Consider the following 22,422-nt stretch of genomic DNA (forward strand, 5'->3'; position numbering starts at 1 on the left):
CTCTGTCATTAATTTGGGTCATCATGCATGTTACAGGCAGAGACGGGGGGGTTTGATGCGTTGACAGATGAGCGCCGCATTGACTCATCCAGCTGTGCTTGGACCCACACCTCACCAGCTATTTATAGGAGAGTCATTTTGGAACAGTTGGGTTCATTGCGAAAAAAAAAAAATGGGAAAGGTTTTGAAGTGTTTCTGAAATTGGATTGCAGTTATGGGGAGATGTGTGATTTTATTGTTTTGTTATTACATTAATAGCATGAATATTTTAGGCTTTATTACTATAAATTCACATCCTAATCTGATTATTTTGAAATTCTTTGATACATTTTAAAATTATTTCAGTTGATTGAGATAATGACTGTGTAATAGTTCTCTGTAAATGCTATATAAGTAGAGTGCTGTACGAAAAACAGAGACCTTAATTCTTCATTTATTCAGTTTCCAGTTAAAACAGCAATTATTAATTTTTCAGTGTTAGAAAAAAAAAAACAGAAAACATTTCATGGAAAATTAACAGACTTCAACAACTAATTATATATACATACATACATCATTTAAACCGCTTATCCTTCTGGGTCGCAGTGGGGTGCTGGAGCCTATTCCAGCTGTCATTAGGCAGAAGGCAGGATACACCCTGGACAGGCCACCAGTCCATCACAGGGCAACAACTAATTATAATATCTGTCAAAAGTTTCTTCTGAAATCAAGGGTATTAATATGGAGTTTATATGCCCCCCCTTCGCTGCTGTAACAGCCTCTACTCTTCTGGGAAGGCTTTACAGTAGATGTTTGATTGCATTCAGCCACAAGAGCATTGAGGTCATGTACTGATGTAGGATTATTTCTGGATCACAAATGGCACTCCAACTCATCTCAAAGGAATGAGCTCCATTACTACAGAAAGCTCCGTCACTTTTGAGAACACATTTTGATTGCTCCTCTTGTCGTTGGGCATGATGCGCTTAGTCTCATGTCCAGCCTCCAGAGGGTCCCATTCTATTGGTCAGTGCTTTTAAGTGAATTTCAGTGTCAACAATGAGTGCACCTTAAAGTAACTGAATTCAATAATTAGAAGGGCTGTCCAGAAACTTTTGGATACAGTATAGTGTATATACTATACACCGATCAGGCATAACATTATGACCACCTCCTTGTTTCTACGCTCATTGTCCAGTGGTCAGGACCCCCATGGACCCTCACAGAGAAGGTACTATTTGGGTGGTGGATCATTCTCAGCACTGTGTCCACTCACTGTCCACTCTATTAGATGCACCTGCATTGTCAGTCCACCCTGTAGATGTAAAGCCAGACGATAGCTCATCTCTTGCTGTACAGTATGAGCTAATCATACTCTAGTCCTTCATCAGTGGTCACAGGACGCTGCCCACAGGACGCTGTTGTACTCCAGCAGTACTGCTGTGTCTGATCCACTCAGACCAGCGCAACACACACTAACACACCACCACCACATCAGTGACAATGCAGTGCTGAGAATGATCCACCATCCACATAGTACCTTCTCTGGGAGGGTCCATGGGGGTCCTGGCAAGTTTAGTTGTATTTTCTGCTTCTCACGATCCACTTTTCCAGTTTATACGATTTTAGCAGTGCTGGTGGTCTGCCGGGTTACCAGCAGGATCAACACATAAATAGTTTACTGATCACAAAATCAAGCCATGGTCATCTCAGTCCTCTAATCTAAACCCCATAGAAAGCCTGAGGGGTGAGCTAAAGACGAGAATGCACAAGAGAGGATCTAGATCCCTGAATGATCTGTAGAGATTCTGTAAGGAGTAATGGTCTTAAATTCCCTGCTCTGTATTCTCCAACCTTTTAAGATGTTATAGGAGAAGACTAAGTGCTGTTCTATTAGCCAAGGGAGGTTGTACAAAGTATTGAATGCAGAGGTGCCAGTAATTGTGGCACATGTGGTTTTGTTAAAAAATATTTCTTGATGAAGAATTTTTTTTTAAATTTACTTCGATTAAAGGTTGGATTTTCTCATTTTTTTCGGTGAGAATAAGCTAATTCACCAAAAGGTGAATTTCCTACACCACTTTTCACTCAACTTCACTCAACTGCCAGGAGTGCTAATAATTGTGGAGGAGACTATACATCAAGTAATTTAGACTACTTGAATATGTTCCAGTAAAATTAAATTAATCTGTATTTATATGTGCCCCATTAAATTGTACCTCTATAGGCTTTTTACATGAGATTGAATATAGAAAATATAAATATATATGATGGATATCTACCTCTGTCAAATATGGGGACATATATGGCCATTTCTCAGATTTGTGTGTGTGTCATTTTTTTTAAAAATACAATACACACTACATGCTGCCATCTCCACCTCCCTCGTTTCACAGAGGTTTGTCCTGGCAGGAACATCTCCAAGGCAGAAGTGTGTATTCTCCCATGGTTCTGTCCACTGCGCTGGCAGGGATGTGCTTACTGAGGCCTGGGCTGAGATCCCAACCGTTAAAATCTGGGCCACTGCATTTGTTAACCTTATTCACAGAAATAGATTATCCTTCTTAAATCCTGTTTCAAAGCGCACTCCAACTGAGTTACATCCAGTAGTGTAAGCAGAGAAGAGGAGATCATCTGGCAGCTCTCACCTGAAGATTCTGGGAATTTTGTTTTTTTTTTTCTTCTAAAGGGTTCACGTGGGTTCCCCAAATGTCATTTTATTAACCATGCTTTGAATCAGTCTGACAGGTCTATAACAGCTGGATGCCGTCTTGCAGTCACCATCTGCGCATCTACGATAGGTTGGGAACAGCAAATAGAATTCAACTGCTATGGTGTCTGTGGGGATGATGTGTTGACCCATTAAACTACAAGGTCTATATTTCCTGTACCTACAAACAGAGAGTCAGTGTATAATCTCATCACAAAGCGTTCTTTGAAATGAAGCCCAGAGGATCCTAGTTCTTTAAAGCAGTGCTGCACAAACTGGTCCTCAGGACCCCCCAAATGGTCATTTTTGCTTGATCCCAGGGACTGGTTTGAACACCACTGCTTTAAAGAACCATTTTTGTGGATCAGATGTGCACGCCTTTTACAGTTTAAAAATCAGCCACGTGATGTAAACATTCCATACCATTTTTAAGAAGGTACAAAATACAGTAGCGTGATTTTTGTTCTCAACAGAAGACTTGACCTGAGGAGTACATGAACTTCCATAGTCATTCCACAAAATCAAGTTTTTTAATCAATTAAATCTAGAAGTGATAGTGACCAGAGGTGTAAATAACGAATTACATTTACTCTCGTTAGTGTACTTGAGTACAGTTTTCCCTGTAACGGTACTTTTTTGAGTAGAATTCAATAATAGTACTTTTACTCTTACTTGAGTTCATTTTTAATGAAATACTTTTACTTCGCTACTTTAATTTTTATAACGTTACAGAGTAAAAATAAATGATGAGCGAATCAGCTCTGAAACCAATACGAACAAAGGGCGGTTAAATTTAAAAGATTCACCAATCAAAAAACAGCAGCTCCGAGAGGAAAAACACTACAGAGATGACCAGTTTAGTGTAGAAGGACAGAGGAGGACTCAAGCAGCACACATGAGGAACAGTTCGCGTCCAAACGGTCATCTGTGTTTATTTAATATGAACTTAAGAAAACGGAGTTATTATCAGCGGCCAAACACGAAACCTGCTGAGATCCGCTCTCACAACTCGACTCCAGCCTGAGGGAGCGTTAGCCGAGCTAGCTGATCTGAGCTAAACAGGTACCGTGTTTACGGGTTTATTCTTTCTTTTATAATGTTTCTGTTTATGAAACTTAAAATCTGCTGCGTATATTTTATTACAAGTGTCTGTCAGCTGTTTTAGTAAACAGGTGTTGCCCACAGGCTACAGTTTACCCCTTTATACAGCCTAGTTTAGCTGCTGTTAAGGAGATAAACAGTCATTTACGGCTAAAAAAATCTAGTCTAATACAGGATCTTCATCAACTCTGAGCAGTGATTCTGTCGCGCTCTCGACTGGCCTGATCTGATCCCTCCCCGCCCTCTCTCTCTCTCTCTGTGTGTCTCTTCCTCTCTCCCTCCCTCTCTCTCCCTCTCGCTCCCCCCCTCTCTGTCTCTTCCTCTCTGTGTCTCTTCCTCTCTCTCTTTCCCTGTCCCTCTCCCCCTCTCTCTCTTTCTCTTCCTCCCTCTCTCTCTCTCTCTCCCTCCCTCTCTCTCTCTCTGTTTCTCTCTCTCTCACTCTCTCTCTCTCTCTCTTTCTGCCGTGGTCTTTGTCTTTAACGGCTGTTTAACTGTCTAATGCGATAATAATGTCTGATTCTGTATGAAGTGATCAGCATGATTAGTGAAATATACTACAGTACAATCAAAGCTGGGTAAGTTGCTGATGTTGCTGCTGATTTTAATGGTGTAAATGTTCTGAACAGATATCAGTGAAAATGTACAGTTTGAAGGCTGTGAATGTGTTTACTGTCTGTAGAGTTTCACACCTGTTAACGTAAGCTAGAGTCCAGGGAGCTGATGGGCAGCAGGTCTCACTAAAATGACATCATTAATTAAGCAATTTACTCATAATTCTGAGTCAGTTTTCACAACCTCTGCACCGTCTTTCAGGGATTCTAAAACACTTTACTGAAAACAGATAAACTAGGACGTCTTATATAATCATCTAACCATAAAACACATGCAGTTTAATGTAAACCTTGTTCCTTACACAGTTCACAGAAAGGTGTGCAACTGTGCTCTAGCAGAGCGAACTGTGATCAGTCTCAGCTCTCAGAACTTTAGCTTTAATGTTTTTCTGTACAGATTATTTCCAGTGATGTAGCCGAGTCAGCTCAGAAAAAGTAACTAAGTAACTCAGTACTTAAGTAGTTTTTAATGAACTACTCATTTACTCTTGAGTAATTTTAATTACTAATACTTTTACTTGTACTTGAGTAAATTATCACTACAGTAACAGTACTTGAACTTGAGTAGCGATTTTCAGTACTCTTTACACCCCTGATAGTGACATATCCATAGACCTCTTCCAAATAATTAATTTTGGGAAATTAATTTGCTTTTGTTTTAATATAACTTTGATTATTAGGGGTCCAAAGGTGCTGGAATCCTCTTTAAACTGTTTCTCAGCCTAAACACATTGTGAAGCAGACACTCTAAGCCATTCATACCCCAAATTTTGAGGGTAGGTGCAGCGTGCTCTCCACTACTCAGACACATGAAGTGACTGCAGTTGGCCTGATGATGGTGCTATAGTGCAAAGTTTTATGTTTTAGCACTTACGGTGTGAGACATAACACTGAAAGTCCTGATTTGCAAAGCTAGAATTCTATCAGTGATTGTCCAAATTTGGAATACAAGCAGAGAATGACAAACTGAAAAAGTGCGCTAGATTAATTCCCAATAATAACAATAACTGAAAGTTGAGAACTATGTTTGGCCCCTCATTGTCACCACTGGTGTCTAAAAAATTACAATGTTATTATGGCTGACAGGTGGTGCACCATCAAAATATCTCCCTGCTAATCAGGTGGTTAAGGGCTGAAATCCCAGATGGGCTGTAATTGCAAAGGTAGAGTAGAAGGTGTTTTGCCTCTAAGAAAATATAACAATATTTTAATCTGATTATTATCTCGGATTCCAAATTGAGTGCCAACTGTTTGTGCTTACTCTAATTATCATCTGCAAATCAGTCACTTCCTTTGTGGCTCACTAGTAATGTTCATGCCTTTGGAGGTATTAAGTTCAAATCTCAGGTCTGCAGTCATTGCTACAGCAGGGTATATATGCAGTTCATATGTTGAAACCTTATTATACATCTTTGAAGATTCCTGACAGCCCACAATTCATCTATCCTTAAATGGTCCCATCCTGACACTACTTATGCCTATTTTGCCTAACGGTGCTTGGATCCCAATTATTGCCGCAGTATTTTATTACGGACTGGCCAATCTTGAGAAAAGATAAAAAACAAAAAGGTTGCTGAATTTTTTATCACCAAGGCAGGTTGAAAGCACACTATGTCACTTTGTTGAACCTTTTGTTTTGCTGAAATACAGTCGGACGATGGCGCTATATCTAACAAAGCAAAGCTTTTATGCATTGGCTCTTGAATAAAGATAAAACCTCTTATGACAAGTGCATCATAACACATTTGGCTGTCTCTCAAAATGCCTGTTAAACACTGTTTCACAAACCTTCCATCTGTAAACACTTGAAAAGAAGGAGTTGACATCTTAGACTTCACAGCAGTTCAGCTGCCACCAGTTGTCGTGTTTTGAAACCTTTGATATTCAAAAAGCTAAAGTGCTAAGAAAAGCTAACAGATCAGAAAATATCCCAACCTCTGTGACTCACTTTACACTGCTTGTTTACTGTGGTCATCCTGATAAAGGCTGTTAAGTCAAAACAACAGTGATCACATCGAGCATATAAAGGTTTTTTGCTCAATTGACATTTGATATAAACAGTTTCAAAGCCAGAATCTCTGTTTTCAGACATTTAATTGACATCAAATGTACCAATACAACAACTGGTGACACAGTAAAGTCTTATTTAGATGGAAATTGATTTGGAAACGTGTTATATGCTTTGGTTGTTCCAGCAATTAAGTATTAGGCACTGCTTTCATTGTGTAATTGTATTAATCCACAGTAACTGTGCTGCTGTTTTCTTTCTGTGGGGTTTTTAGTCTTTCTGTTTAATGACTCACTCATGCTGGGAGGCTCGCTGTATTATTTCAAAGTCTGTTTGTGGATGTAACTTGTGTGTGTTCTGTGGATCAGGAAAAGAAACTGTACCGTATTTGTTTTATGAACAAGGTTTGTTTCCTCTGGAAAGACTCTTAAAAGTGAAATTCTGCTCATTATTCAAATAAAAATTGCATAGTTCAATTAAAACAAGGTCAGGCAGAGTGGTTTGATGTGAAACGTTCTGTTGTAGGGAAGCTTCCCAGTGATTGTTCACAGTGATGATGATAGGAACCAGGCGTCTGAAGAGTTTAATGCCTCCAAAAGAGAGAGATGAGTCTGGAATGAAATGTATTTCTTGAAATTGATTCATGGCAGAGAGATACATGCAGGTTGCTGAGAGGCAAAATAGTATCTTAGAAAAATGTATGTTCTCAGATTTAACACTCTTTTACCATCAACAACGTTACATATGAAAACTCAGAAGATGTGCAGGTACACTGGTGGCTTTGGACAGTAAATGAAATGGCTATTGTGTTGCAGACATCAGGACCTCTGGTTCCTATCGCAACCACTGTACAGAAAAAAAAGTCAGTTATTTTTGTTTAGATCTTAATGGTTAAATTATGCAGAAATAATGAAAAAGTCATTGGGTTTCCCTTTTACACACAATGAACATGTAAAAAATATATTTTTTACCACATTGTATCTGATTGTATAGTAAATGTGATTATTTATTTATTGCAATAAATGTGTATTTGTTACTACAGCTGCTTATATTGTGAATGTGATTTTTTATATTTAAATAAGTGTGTATTTTTTACTACACCTGCTTATATTGTAAATGTGTTGTAATACATGTATTCAAATAAATGTGTATTTTTACCTTCATGGTTCAAGTGACTTGGGTGGTTGGTAGCCTAGTGGTAGGAGCAGTGAGCCATCAAGATGAAGGTTGTGGGTTCAAATCCCATGACTCACCATGTGTTCTGCTTGTGCCCTTAGGCAAAGCACCTAGCCTCCCTCTGCCCCAGGTGGTGGTGCTGAGCTGCTCCCAGATTGGATGTAGTTAGGCAGCAAAATGACATTTTTTTTCTTGTAGGACCAATAAAGTACTTAACATAATTTGCTGTGTAGTCATTTTCATACTTGTTTGCGCAAACTTTCCCTTTTCAATAAGGGCATCATCTATTTGTGTTTCCAATAAAGACTAAGAACAAAACAAAATCAACAAATAAATAAATTTTTTACAATTTCAAAGTGAGTGAGGTAAAAGGAACCTCTAGCAGAGAATATCTTGGCAGGCTAGGCCGCTAATTGCCCTTGTATTTGAAGACGCGAGAAAAAAAATAAGGCATGAATCTGTACTCAGCGCTTCAGTATTTGTTGGAGAATGAGCCATCCCTATTAGACCAAAAAAAGAGAAATAAATGAAATAAATAAACAAAGAAATGAGAGGCGTGGCTATCGCAGCACTCAATAGGCAATTTCTACTCTCAAACGGATTTGTAATTACCCCACATCCACAGGAACCACAAACCCCTGTCCCATATTCCACACATTTATTATTTGTTAGCTCTGGATCAGAATGAATAAGTGATCAAAGACCAGCTGCCTGCTCTCTGAGAGAGAATCCAGCAGCAGAGGAAAAGAAAAAAACACTCTGAAACTGAAAAGAACTGTTACAGAGACAATGGCGCCATCTGTTGGCGAGGTACTGCACATTTAAGAATGCAGTCTGGGTTTGGGAAACGATGATCCGATCACTCATAAAATGGCATGTGAGCATTTATACAATGTTACTGTCATTTGACATCAGGCAGAACCTCGCACTAGCTATTTCTATCAGGAATGTGTATGTGTGAGTATAATATAAACACATATGACATATATATACGTACTTCTGTCACATACAGGGACATATGTAGACATATATCAGGTTTTTCCATTGGTTGTCATTTAAACGGTAAAGGATAAAACCTTTAATTATAAAAGCAGGCTGGTAGTTTTAAGATAAGGACCATATTTAAGAGCATTCTGAATGCCATCTAGGCCTTTTTAAGTCAAGGGTGTGTTTATTTTCATCTCTAAAGCACTCTAAAGTTCTTTACATGGCCAAACACTGAGTGCTCTTGAAACCCATTAGGCTTCAGAAGTATGTAGTCTTACCTACTCATTGAAAATTGAGTCAAGAGGTTCAAGGATTCTAGCGTCTGACGTCACAACTCCCAGTCCTTCAGTCTTCAGCAGGGCACTCTGGGTTCAGATTCAGAGGAAGTCTGTGCAAGAGAAGGCTTTTAATAAAACAGAAATGTACTGTGTATGAGCTTATATTTGAATTTAAAAAGCCTGAACACTGTATTTTAGGGCTTACAAAGAAACCCTACAGATAAACCACTCTTTCCACTGATTTTTCAAAATTTCTGCATAATTCAGCAGCTGAAACATCATTTACAGAGGTTTGATATGAAGTGGTTCATTGTGAAGAAACCAACTAAGTCAGATTTATTTACAGTGGTGGTGAGAGGAACCAGGGGTCACTATATCTACATGAATGCCCATTGTATTATCCAAAATGACCAGTGAACCCACAGCCCTTTTGAGCTTATATACGTAATACTGATAATAGTAGAATAGTGATAAATCTGGGAAAAAAGTTTTCTGGGGTACTGGTTTGCTTTATGATGCCCTGCATTATCGCAATCACTGCGATGTCTCGGGCATCATGCAAAATATTCATAAGCATATATACCATAATAATCATAACTTTCTGCCAGGTAGCTTTTAGAAGCAGCCTGTTTCCATTGCCATAGCTATGAACAATTCAAACTCAAGTTTCTCTACAATGGACAACTTTCCCATCAAACCACTCCGAATGACTTTGAATGACTCACTAGGCACAAAACCTATATGAATTACACTACAATACGAGGTCAAAGACCTCACTGTGTTGAATTGGCCACAACTTTGGATACTCTACACAAAATATTAAACAGATCCACACCACCTATTGCTGAAATCTGGGCCTCACAATTACAGTGACAAGCCTTACCATAAGTGAGAAGAACCATCATAAAACACCTTAAAAACTGAAAGATGCCAATATGATCATTTGGGTTTGTCCTATTTTTGAGGATGAAAAAGCTAAAATGACATTGCCATGCAGTTTTATGCACAGGAAGCTGCTGTATATGTGCTTTTCTGGGCAAACTTGTCTTCAAATAGTTAATAAACCTTATAAAAGGCATATCTGAGCATGTGATATACTGGCTTTACTTGTGCATACTAATGAGTAGACCAGAAGGCTTACCATAAATGTGAAAACTAGTGATGAAATACCTAGAGGGTCCTTGGAAAGGTGCTTGGAATGCTTGTCAGTCCCCTTGTACAATGTGGCTAATGTAAAAATGTGTGTTGTTCTACTTCAGCTGAGCATTATAAGCTGAAAGTGGACAAAGTGTAAATACTGCTTTGTACACATACATATATTTACAGATTCATGCCCCATGTGCAGCTATAAACAGTGAAAACAAACAACCTGATACTTTACTACCAAGGCTTGAGAACTACAGTCAAACAGATCCACGACCTCTAAAGCCTATACTTAGGATGATGTACCAGGCTTCACATTGATGGTAGCATGTGAGGAATCAGCATTCAAATTAGAGGCGGAGCATGTGTCTGCTAATGAGCCTACCATTAATCAGAAAACTAGACCCAACACACTTACAGCTTCATTCAAACTGGGCTTTATAAATTTGGCCCTGGGCCAAATTTACTTTTCTTTGCTCTCAATCTGCTATGGGTGTGGGCTGGGGGCCGCCACTGCTCCTGCAATGCAGAACCAGTGCATGCCTTAAGCCTGACTGAGAGCAAGCGTGCTTTAGTTGCAAGTTCTGCACTAGTGCAGCAACGCTACTGCAACCGCACCGAGAACACGTGTTCAAAGACGCAGAAGAAGTGTTGCTTTGTGTGAGAAGCTTCATTCATTCATTCATTCATTCATTCATTCATTTATTTATTTATTCATTTATTCATTTTCATTTTGTTTACGAGTTTCTGAGGAGGATGGGGTGATGTACTATGTCCATACTTATTCTGCTGTGCTAGTGTTCTCATCCACGGTAGAGAAAAACTTCTATATTAAAGTTATTTTTCATCCTCACCCTGATGCAGAACACTAGTCACATCACAAGGTTTATAAATGGCACTTTGATTTTTTTAAACTTTGGCTGCACATGATTGGTTAATTAGTTATGAATATGCAAATCAGCACTCTGGGACTTTATTTTATGAGTTTTCTCATAGAGCCCCATTAGAACACATTCTCCCTCTCAATGTATTGGTAATGTCTCTCACCCTCTCTCTCTCCATAAAAGTGCTCTTAGAGGGGGATGACTTGGAGTTGAGCTGAAACTCAGCAGCTCATCCCAGTAACTGCACTGGAGACTTTACTGACTGGAGGACCCACAGACTGACAGCAGAAAGCTCACTTACAGCTGCACTAAAGAGTTTAGGATAAGTGTAACGGTGAAAGGAAAAACTCAGAAACTGGCCTGTTAGTGGAGCAGTGTGTCACTCACACACATAGATTCTTAAGATGTTTGGCTTTCTGAATCACTGGCAAAAACACTTCAAAAACTAACGCAATCCAGAAGGCAGAATTTCGGGCGAAATAATCTTGAAAACTTGGCTCGTTCTTTTTAACACCAATGTCACTGGACGTTTTCCATCACTTGAAGGCAGGATAGTGTGGCTTTCTAGGCATCAGCACAGGGTGAAGGCCTGAAAAAGTTCAGGAGACAAAACAATATTACTTTAAAACAGACATCAGACAAACTACCAACAGACAACTGAGATCTGAGTCTTATTTCACACGCAAGTATAAATATCTTCATTTTATCTACTGCTGTAAAACGTTTGTCAGATACTGTGCACTGTGAGCTCCTGTAACCAAAAGCAAATTCCTCGTATGTGTAAGCATACCTGACCAATAAAGCTCGACTCTGATTCTTATCTGGAAGATATAAAACTGCTCATATTCTAACAGTCTCAAATCAACTGTACAGATTAGACAGTATTTTTTCCCCAAGAATTTAACAAGGTCTCTATCAACTTTATGTCTGAAAATGCCTAAAATGTAACATATTCTCTACAGAGATTTGGTGAAATGCTGAATACTGATGGTCAGTCAAGGTTAGAGTGACAGTCGTGACCAAAACAGGCACAGAAACTGTCATGAACAACTCAAGTGGGGGTCAAACTCAGGTCCTGAAGAGATTCATGTTTTTTCCTCTTCTAATGTTCAGACTTCAGCTCATGATACAACTGTCTAATTAGCAGACAGGCGGAAACAGGTCAATTTCGAATGTCTGCAGTGCTGTGTACCTCCAGGACTGACCGATCAGATCAGCCAGCATTCACTGTAGCACTTGGTCAACAGCATTATCAAGAACATCAGGAACATTAAACACAAGTAACTTTTTTCAGGAAAAAAAGCAAAAAGAACCTGTACTCACTGAACAGAAGGGAGATATAAAGTCCAAACAAAAAAGAGAACTCCAGCTGCAATACCAAGACTAACCAGCAGGTGTCAGATAGTACAAAATTTAGTTGTACTTTTTTTTAACAACTCTAAAGTTAATTTTTGGGTTGTAACATGAAATTAAGTGAACGTTAGTAAAACATACCAGTTTATCGCTCTTAAATAACGTAAAAACGCCCAACAGCTGCACTAAACTGTGCTTTAAACGCATTTCAGTTCACTGAGGAGCTTCAATCACACAGCTGAACCAAATCCTCTAAATTAACGAAAGCAGCGGCTCAAAGAGTCTCTACCACTAAGCTCAAAAACGCGGACATTTAGCGTTAAAACAAGCAAATTAGTTGCTTTACCTACAGCATTTTGCATTTTTTTCTTCAAGGACGACACAAATCTACTTGAACAAAGCAATATCACATCAACACAACCGAAATTTTATCATAAAATCAGAGTTTTGTAAGTAACTCACCTGATGTTGCTGCTGGTCTCTTCTTTACGCCTGCAAAGATGTAATGGCGCCATCTTGTGTTAAAAAAGATGTAGTAAAATGCTGTTTTTCGTAGATCTAAATCAGGTGGAAGCTTCTATTACCTTTTGGAAAGTGCGAAGATGTGAACGCTGCTTATGCTGTGTTTTAGCCATTCTTTCACACTCTGGTTGTGGATGTGCAACAACCATGAATGTGAAGGCTGTCAACAAATGACCCACTGATGCTAAAACGAGAACCCACTCCACCTGCATCTCTACCCTTTAATATATTCTTTGGGTCCAATCAGTTGTTGAGCTGGTGTTTCAGGTTTCACAATGAACTGTTGGTTTGTTGTGACTTGTTGATCTTTAATGTTGTGTTTAGTAAATGCTCGAATCTTAAGTGGGACGTTTGAGCTTTTTGAAAGTCTTGTTTGGTTGCAAATGGACTGTTGTGTTTCTTCAAACACTGTAACAGTGGCTGAAAATGCGATGACTAGGCTGTATTGCAGTTGTTTTTGTTTCTTAGATACTTGTTTTTTGTGTTGCTAATTAACGACACGAGTTGTGTTGTTTCGAGCGTTGTGTGACCAATGATGGCTTTAATGTTCACCTGCCTAAAAGCCAGTTGTTACATCATAAACACAATCAACACTATAAGCATGTCATCTACTAGACATACATGAGTTGGCCCACCAGGCCACTGGCTGATAGATCAGAGCTGTTACCATAAAGGTGAAGACTAGTGATGGAGTGGTTGTAAGTTATCTCACAGCTGTTTGTAACCTTTGAAAAAACCTGTCTGTAGGGCTTGTTTTGCAAAGTTTTGTGCTTGATAGGGGTGAAGACAGGAAGACTGTCTCAGGCCTGGCAGGATGTAATAAGAATAGTTCTAGTTCTGTTTCCAACTTTTAGAGGGACGTGTGGGTGGTTTTATATTTTCATGGATAATTTCTGGCTCCACCATGTCTTTACTGATTAATTGTGTTGTGCTAGTTTTAACATCTGGGGTGGAGCAAGTGTCTGGTAATGAGCCTACCATTAATGAGAAAACTAGTCCCAACACACTTACAGCTTCATTCAAACTGGAGTTTATAAATTTGGCTCTGGGCCAAATTTATTTTTCCTTACTCTCAACCTGCTGTGGGTGCAGGCTGGGGGCCGTCACTGCTCCTGCAATGCAGAACCAGTGCATGCCTTAAGCCTGACTGAGAGCAAGCGTGTTTTAGTTGCAAGTTCTGCACCAGTGCAGCAACGCTATTGCAACCGCACCGAGAACACGTGATCAAAGACGCAGAAGAAGTGTTGCTTTGTGTGAGAAGTTTCATTTTTCTCTTATTTTATTTTATTTTTTTCATGAGTTTCTGAGGAGGATGGGGTGATGTACTATGTCCATACTTATTCTGTGGTACTAGTGTTCTCATCCACGGTAGAGAAAAACCTATATATTTATTTTTCATCTTCACCCTGATGCAGAACACTAGTCACATCACAGGGTTTGGCACTTTGATTTTGGATCTGTGGCTGCACATGATTGGTTAATTAGTTATGAATATGCAAATCAGCACTCTGGGACTTTATTTTATGAGTTTTCTCATAGAGCCCCATTAGAACACATTCTCCCTCTCAATGTATTGGTAATGTCTCTCACCCTCTCTCTCTCCAAAAAAGTGCTCTTAGAGGGGGATGACTTGGAGTTGAGCTGAAACTCAGCAGCTCATCCCAGTAACTGCACTGGAGACTTTACTGACTGGAGGACCCACAGACTGACAGCAGAAAGCTCACTTACAGCTGCACTAAAGAGTTTAGGATAAGTGTAACGGTGAAAGGAAAAACTCAGAAACTGGCCTGTTTGTTAGTAGAACAATTGAATTACACTCAGAGACAAGTTTCCTTAAGTGAGACATTGAATCTGTTTAACTTCCAGGCATGATCCCTTTTCATCCTGAATTCCACTGGATGTTTTGCAGAAACAGAAGTGTGGCTTCCTGGCATCAGCTCATGGTTATACACTGAAAAGGTTTGGGAGACATAGTATAGTGCTTTATTTGTTACTTTTAAAACAAACAGCCAATACACATCATGACAGAGATACAGGCCAGGTGCAAGAAGGCAAAATAGTACCAAAGACTTTTTGGTAGTTTCACTATTATCAACATTACACGAAAAACAGAAAAGACGTGTAGGTTAACTGGTGTGTACATATACATTATATATATATTTTTTTACATTTTTTTTTCCTGTAAGTTTCTTTACAGTGAACAATTTCACATCAAACCACTCAATGACTTTTTTTTTTTACATATCATCTGAATTTTCCAGCAGTGTTAAAAATCAGTGGAATTGCCCTTTTGCACATTAATTACAATAACATATGACAATACAGGAAAATATATCAAATAAGGTTTCTAAGACTAAGAAAATGCCTGAAAAAGTGCAATTTAGAATAAAATGACAATTCTTATAGCCAGCGTTTTCTGTATCTCATGGTCATGACATACTATTTTAGTCCAGAATGAATCTCAGGGGGAAAAAAAGTATTTACATTCTTAAAAGACCCTTTTAGTGAGTCTAGTGTGCTAGCTGAAGAAAATGACTGACATTTTGACAGCACCTCAATAGAGAAAATAGGTCTAAGGAACCAAGTGGGAGCAATACATTTAATACATGCAGATTCACAATATGCCTTTTAAGCATATACACACACCTATATCAGCAGCACCAAAAGGATGCATGGCATTAATGTAGTATAAATGTACTTTGCCAATTCCAGTTCATTATGTACCTGCAAATAATGAAAAGTGCTAAACACCAGCCTTAAACTATGCTAATGCACCAAATCCTCTCTAAATGAATGAATGTATAGTGTGAAAGACCCATGATCACTGACCATTAATATTAAATGAGAAAAATTTACTGCTAAACCCTTGCTGAACTCATTATTGTCATACTGCAAATGATATGTCTTAGTACTACTACATCATGACCCACACAAAACTTGCCCCTACATCAGGTGGGTGTCTTTATGCCTCTTCTTTACATAAGTCACAATATCACATTGTTAGTAAAATCCATATGATTACAGTTTCATCATAAGAGCACAGCATCCTACCTGATTTGATTGCGGTTTCCTTTGTTTCTTTTTGCTTGGAGTCATTGTACTGCCATCTTGTGGTAAAAGACAATATTGCAAAATCTCATGTTTTGGCAGTTCATTCACATCATGGCTGCAATGATGGAACTTACACTCCAGCAAAAGTATTGTCTGGTCACGTATAATAGTACATGAACCACCCACCTCCTAATCCATCATAATACATTTATCAGTTTACCTTGAACAAGCTGAAGAGTTTGTATTTCTGAGCAGATATGTAGGAAGTCTGACCAAGGTAATGTTCTTTCTTCATGGCCCTGTAGATGAAAAAACAAAGTTGTCAGATTTTCAGTGTCACAACCATTCATTCATGTCAAACAGAGTGGAAGACCTCATGGTCAATTCCAGAGTGAAACCCAAAACTTCACACTTATACTTACACAATAAAAATAACTGGCATCATTTTTCTTCAGTGGAGGGTGATGTTTTACCTCATCTGGATCATATGATGCATCAGGAGGCTTTAAACTTTAAAAGCTACATCTAGACATTAAAAGATTCTACTCATAGTTTGTCCTGTGTTTAGCATGTAGTGGTGAAAACACCGTGGACATATCATATGCAGATATACCCACTCATAGCGTCCATCAAGCTAACCAGCTATTTACATGAGCCATCAGAACCTCATGACTTTTACTTTTTTGTTTTGTTTTGTTTTAATAAAAAAATGCAGTCCAGACAATTGATATATAGAAAACTAGATTGCTGATGATATCACAATATACACAGTGAAGAGAAGCCAGTTGGGCACCATGCTGAATGTTTAAGTATGGACCCAATGTCAGCATACTAGATGTGTACATATTGGTGTAATAGTTTTATTTTATGACTTATCTAAGCTATTTGATTATTTAATAGGGTTGGATATTCAAATATTATATTCCTGCTATTCAAATATAAATAAGATATTTCAATAGATACACAAACTCATTTTAGCATTTGTATATCTTACTTTGAGTATCTCAATTGAGCATGTGTAGTTTAGAATTTAAAAAATAAATGAGATGTGTTATTGTCTAAAAGTTTTTAAATAGGCTTGGATGGAGCAATCTAGAACCGCAGTGAATGCAGGAATGCACACAACCATTCTAATCATACTCTGCGCAGCTTGGCAGATAGCTTAGAGAGGTAACATGCTCCATTAGTAATCACTGCAGTGACACTGATGTAGTGGTGGCGTGTTTGGTGTGTTTTCCACTGCTATGAATGGAGCAGACACAGCCGTGTTCCAGTGTAGTAAGAATAGTCCACCAACCAAAAATATCCAGACAACAGCGTCCTATGGGCATCGTTTTGAGTGGACACAGTGTTTAAAAACTCCAGCAGAACTGCTGTGTAGAATTCAGTCATACCAGCACAACACACGCCAACACGGCACCACCACCACGTCAATGCAGTGCTGAGAATGATCCACCACCCAAATAATATCTGCTCTGTGGTGGTAATGTGGGGGTCATGACCTTTGAAGAAGAGGATGAAAGAAGCTAACAAAGTATGCATAGAAACAGATGGATTACATGGTACGTACATGGTAAGTCGATGGACAATGAGTGTACATACAAGGAGGTGGACGTAATAAAGTGGCCGGTCGTGGCGCATTATTAAGCACAAAATACAGTTTTGCGCAGGTGAAAACTTTTACATATCAGAAGAATGACAAAAAATCTGGCTTTCAAAACAATCAGTTTGTGTCTTTAGTCCATAAACTATTATAAAGTGCTTTCATAAGGAAAAGTGATGTAACACAGTGATAAACATGCTCTTGTCCTAACTTTTTTGGAGTGTATTGCAGGTATTACATTTGGATAATCACAAAAACAATACATTTCATAAGGTAAATAATCAAATATTGTGTTTTTGTACTGTTTTCAGTTTAATACAAGTCAAAACGAATGAACTAATCACTACTTTGTCTTCATTAGCACTTCGCATACTGCCCTCAGCAGCTGCCCCTGACATTGTATGAAAATTTAAATTTTCATGGACCAATAGAAATGCACCAAAATGGCTTGGAATGAAATCTCTTTACATTAACTCACATTAAAAGTAAAGGACATTTTTGCCCTCTCCTGTAAAGTTATCATTTTGGAGATATTTTGTTGTCTTTGGACAGCATTAATATGAATGTTTAATTATGTATCTTTTTAAGGACTGGCAACCTTCCCTAAGCTCCACTGAGCCATAAATATGCAATGCTCTGTGTGCCTGCATTAAATAAGTTGTCTCAGGCCTCCATATGACTAATGCTGCTAAGACTCCATAACCCTTAGAAGCATCACTCTGTGTACCTGAAAATGACTCATATCACCCTGGGTTATGATAAAGGTTTCAAACAGGCTTAAAATGATACCTAATCTTTACAGAGCACTGTCTGCAAAATGAGCGAGCTAGATATAGCTGTATGGACTGAAACTAGCATCAGATAACATGCTGACTGTCATTTAACTAACATTTCGCCAGAGGTGAAAATGGGGAGCTCTTGCAGATTTCCTTTTAAGCCCTGACTAAGTGAATCTCTGTCCACATCTAGTTCCCTAGAGCCATCAAAATGGGGCAGACCTTTCAAAAGATGACCTCCTGCTGTTAAAAACCAGACTGTGCCACGTTACATTGTTAAAGAGTCGGTGCTTAGACACCCATCATGGTCAAGTTGGTTCCTCACTCTTTTTGTGGTCCCGGCCCCCATTTTGGTGAGGGAAAAATATCAACTGTGCCTCATTTTTATTCCTCTGAGCTGCCAAGAAGAATATGCAGAGTATGGTTAATGATTTCCCACAGCTTGACAAAAGAGTCTGTCTCTGCGTCACAACCAGTGGCCCACTCAGCAACGGTCAAAGTGCCCTTTTCTAGTTTAGGTGCTAACATCTCTGTGTCTGTGTGTGAGAGTCCAGACATCACTGATGTTGATGGATAGGGAAAACGTCCTTCACATGAATATAACCACAAGTTTTGTCCTTCTCTCTCTGAAGCTTCTGAGACTTTCAGCATCGTCAATAGAGTCACTGGTTGGACAAATTAACATTCTGCTCTTGTTTTAAAGAAACATTGTGTGACCTTTAGCTCGTTTTAAAGAAATCGTTTGGGGACGGTAGAAATGTACTCAGTTTTCACCTTTACTCTAAATGTACTTGATCAGCCAAGACAACTACATTCAGATATGTTTTATGCAGCAAATGATTCTTTTAATTTCTGCCAAGTGACTCACTGAGGTGTCAGTTTTCTGCTTCTGCCAACCATGTTTTTCATGATCTAGATCCCACTTAAGTAGTTAATCTCCCTCACCATGACAACCCTCCACATGCCCCCACATCTCCTGGCACCTGGACTGCCAGTGGTCCCTCAGACCAGATTTGATAGTATCGTCACTGCCATATTAACAGTCTTGACTCAAGATCCACAAATCTAAATAACTTTTGACCAAAGAACCATTACTCTCCTTTAAAGATATTTTAGTTCAACCATGTTCTCAAACTGTAAAATGCGGAGGTGCTACATGAATTGTATTTGGATGCTAATTGGAGCTTCCAGTGCAGGTTAGCTACATTAGCCTTATAATGCCATTGTGAACTAAAGAAGAAAATTTCAGACACCAAACATGTCTTGGCTTAAACAGTGCTTAAACAGTTGTGACAGACCTTGACATTTGCCATCGTTACAAGATAATTAATGTTATTTGATTCATCTGTTAGCAGTCACAATGTTTTGGCTTATCGTGAATATAAGCCAAACTAAATTGGCCTTTTCTCCATGCATCTTACAGCCTTCAACTTCAAAGTGCTCAGAAAGCTTTATGTTGCAGTTTCTTCTATGCTTTGTCACTTTGTGTCAATGTGCTTTATTGATGGTCTCTTACCAAGGCCCTCTAAAGAGACCTTGAGCCGTTACAAAAGGAAAAAGTTACTGCTATTATAAAACAAGATGTCTAGAACAGAAAAACCTCCAGAAGAGCATCAGTCTAAACAGAAACAAAGGGAATAGCGACTGCGCATTATCCTGCAAGGTGTGCAGAAATATTCGGTAGAAATATTGTTCAAGCGTAAATTTACTGTCATTACAGTGACAGTAAACGCAGATATTCATGCTCACTGTTCCTCCTGATGACTTATAAACTTGCCGCTTGCACAAGCCCTTACGTCAACACCACATGCCAAAAATAAGAGAGAAAATTGCTCGCTGAATGCTGCAATTTAGCATACAGCAGTTAAAGCTAAATTGAAAACACCAAGAATAACAATTAAAATCATTATCACTTACCACTGTTGACTAACCTCCGCTAACACAGGGCACAATGTCTCTTCCAAGAATGCAGCTGCTTCCATCCAGCTAACACACGCACAAAACTGTACAATAAAATATTTTGTCAGAAATAATCTCTAACATGAATACTGTTATATGCTTGAGCAGCATTTAATGACCAAGTTGAAGCATATATTAAAGCTGCAGATTTGTTTGGTTAAAACTTAAAGAAGTAGCATTAGTTAAAAGGAAAAAACACTCAAATATGATGTGCATGCACTGCTGCAAGTCTGTAAAGCTTGAAATAGTAATTTAAAAGTCAGAAGTGTCAGATTGGATTTTGCAAGACTTTTTCAGACCATGTCAAATATCTTTACATTACACATATAATAGGAATTCTCCTACTAGACAGGCTTTACTTTGACTTTAAAAGGTCCACATTATGTGAAACCAAAATTTCCTTGCTTTAAAAAAAACAGCATAGTTATAGCTTTATAACATAACATTCACTCTCCAGTCAGTATGACCCATATATGGACATTAATCTGCAAAAAAGGCCTGTTTTGAATACCATTCTGTTACATTTGTGATGTCACAAAAACAACTGATTTACATACACTATATGGAAAAAAAGTATTGGAACACACCTCTTAATCACTGAATTCAGATGTTTCATTTAGTCCCATTATCACAGGTGTATAAATCAAGCACCTAACCATGCAGCCTGCTTTTTACAAACAATTGTGAAAGAATGGGTCATTCTAAAGAGCTCACTAAATTCGAATGTGGTACTGTAATAGAATGCCACCACTGCAACAAAGTTTACGCAATTTCTTCTCTCCTAAATATTCTACAATCAACTGTGAGTGGTATTAGTGAAAAGGGGAAGCATTTAGAAAACCACAGCAACTCAGGCTTGAAGTGTCAGACCACTTAAACTTACAGAGCGGGATCACCGAGTGCTGAGACGCATAGTGCATAAAAGTTGCCAATGACTTGTGCTGACTAAATAACTGCAGAGTTCCAAACCTCCTCTGGCATTAACATCAGCACAAAAACTGAGTGCCGAGAACTTCATGGCATGGGTTTCCATGGCAGAGTAGCTGCATGCAAGCCTAATATCACCAAGCACGATGCCAAGCGTCGCATGGAGTTTATGTAAAGTACACCACCACTGGACTAGAGAGGCAGAAACGTATTCTGTGGGGTGACGAATCACGCTTCTCTATCTGGCAGTCTGAAGGACGAGTCTGCGTTTGGCGAATGCCAGGAGAACGTTACCTGCCTGACTGCATTGTGCCAACTGTAAAGTTTGGTGGAGGAGGGATAATGCTATGGGGTTGTTTTTCAGGGGCTGGCCTAGACCCCTTAGTTCCAGTGAAGGGAAATCTTAATGCTTCAGCAGACCAAGACATTTTGGACAGTTTTAACTTTGAGGAAGGCCCTTTTCTGTTCCAGTATGACTGTGCCCTAGGTAGATACATAAAGGCATGGCTGGGTGAGTTTGGTGTGGAAGAACTTGACTGGCCCACACAGAGCCCTGACCTCAACCCCATCAGACACCTCAGGATGAACTAGAATAGAGATTGCGAGCCAGGCCCTCTCGCCCAACATCAGTGTCTATCCTCACAAATGCTCATCTGGAAGAATGGCCAAAAATTCCCAGACACACTCAAAAATCTAGAAAGTAGAAAGCTTCCCAGAAGAGTGGAAGCTGTTACAGCTGCAAAGGGGGGATCAACTTCATATTAGTGCCTATGGATTTAGAATGGGATGTCATAAAAGCTCCTGTAGGTATAATGTGTAGGTGTCCCAGTACTTTTGTCCATATAGTGTATATCCATTGGCTGAATTGTAAAAGAATTTCATGGGGTTCAGATAACTGGGTGGAAGTGGGGGTAACTCCAAATACATCCAAGGCAACTTGGCATGTAAATATCAAACGTGGATGGAATCTACATGTTTGATAAACCTCTTAAGTCACTTATTGATAAGTAATCTTATCACTTAATTACAATCAAACCGGGATGGAAAAGGGCATGGCAGTTTTACAAGAGGGATGATTTTTTTCTTTTCTTAATACGGACCAGCATCTCCTTAAGCCCTTAAGGAGTGTTTCAGCTGGGCAGCCAAAGAGAATAAGGTCACTTACACATATCAGTGCTTTTTAAAGGCACGATAACAAAAAGAGCCTAATTAATTCTAATGGAAAAGAGAAGTTTTGGTACAAACGTCATAAGTGTAAAATGGAGCATGTGGTCCCTTTAATTTACCCCCCCAGAACCTCAGGGTACACAACAACAGACTTCAGTCCACGTCGTCATCTGCGCACTCACTGACC

The sequence above is a fragment of the Colossoma macropomum genome, unplaced genomic scaffold (genome assembly GCF_904425465.1).
Source record: "Colossoma macropomum unplaced genomic scaffold, Colossoma_macropomum, whole genome shotgun sequence".
In the NCBI taxonomy this organism is placed as follows: domain Eukaryota; kingdom Metazoa; phylum Chordata; class Actinopteri; order Characiformes; family Serrasalmidae; genus Colossoma; species Colossoma macropomum.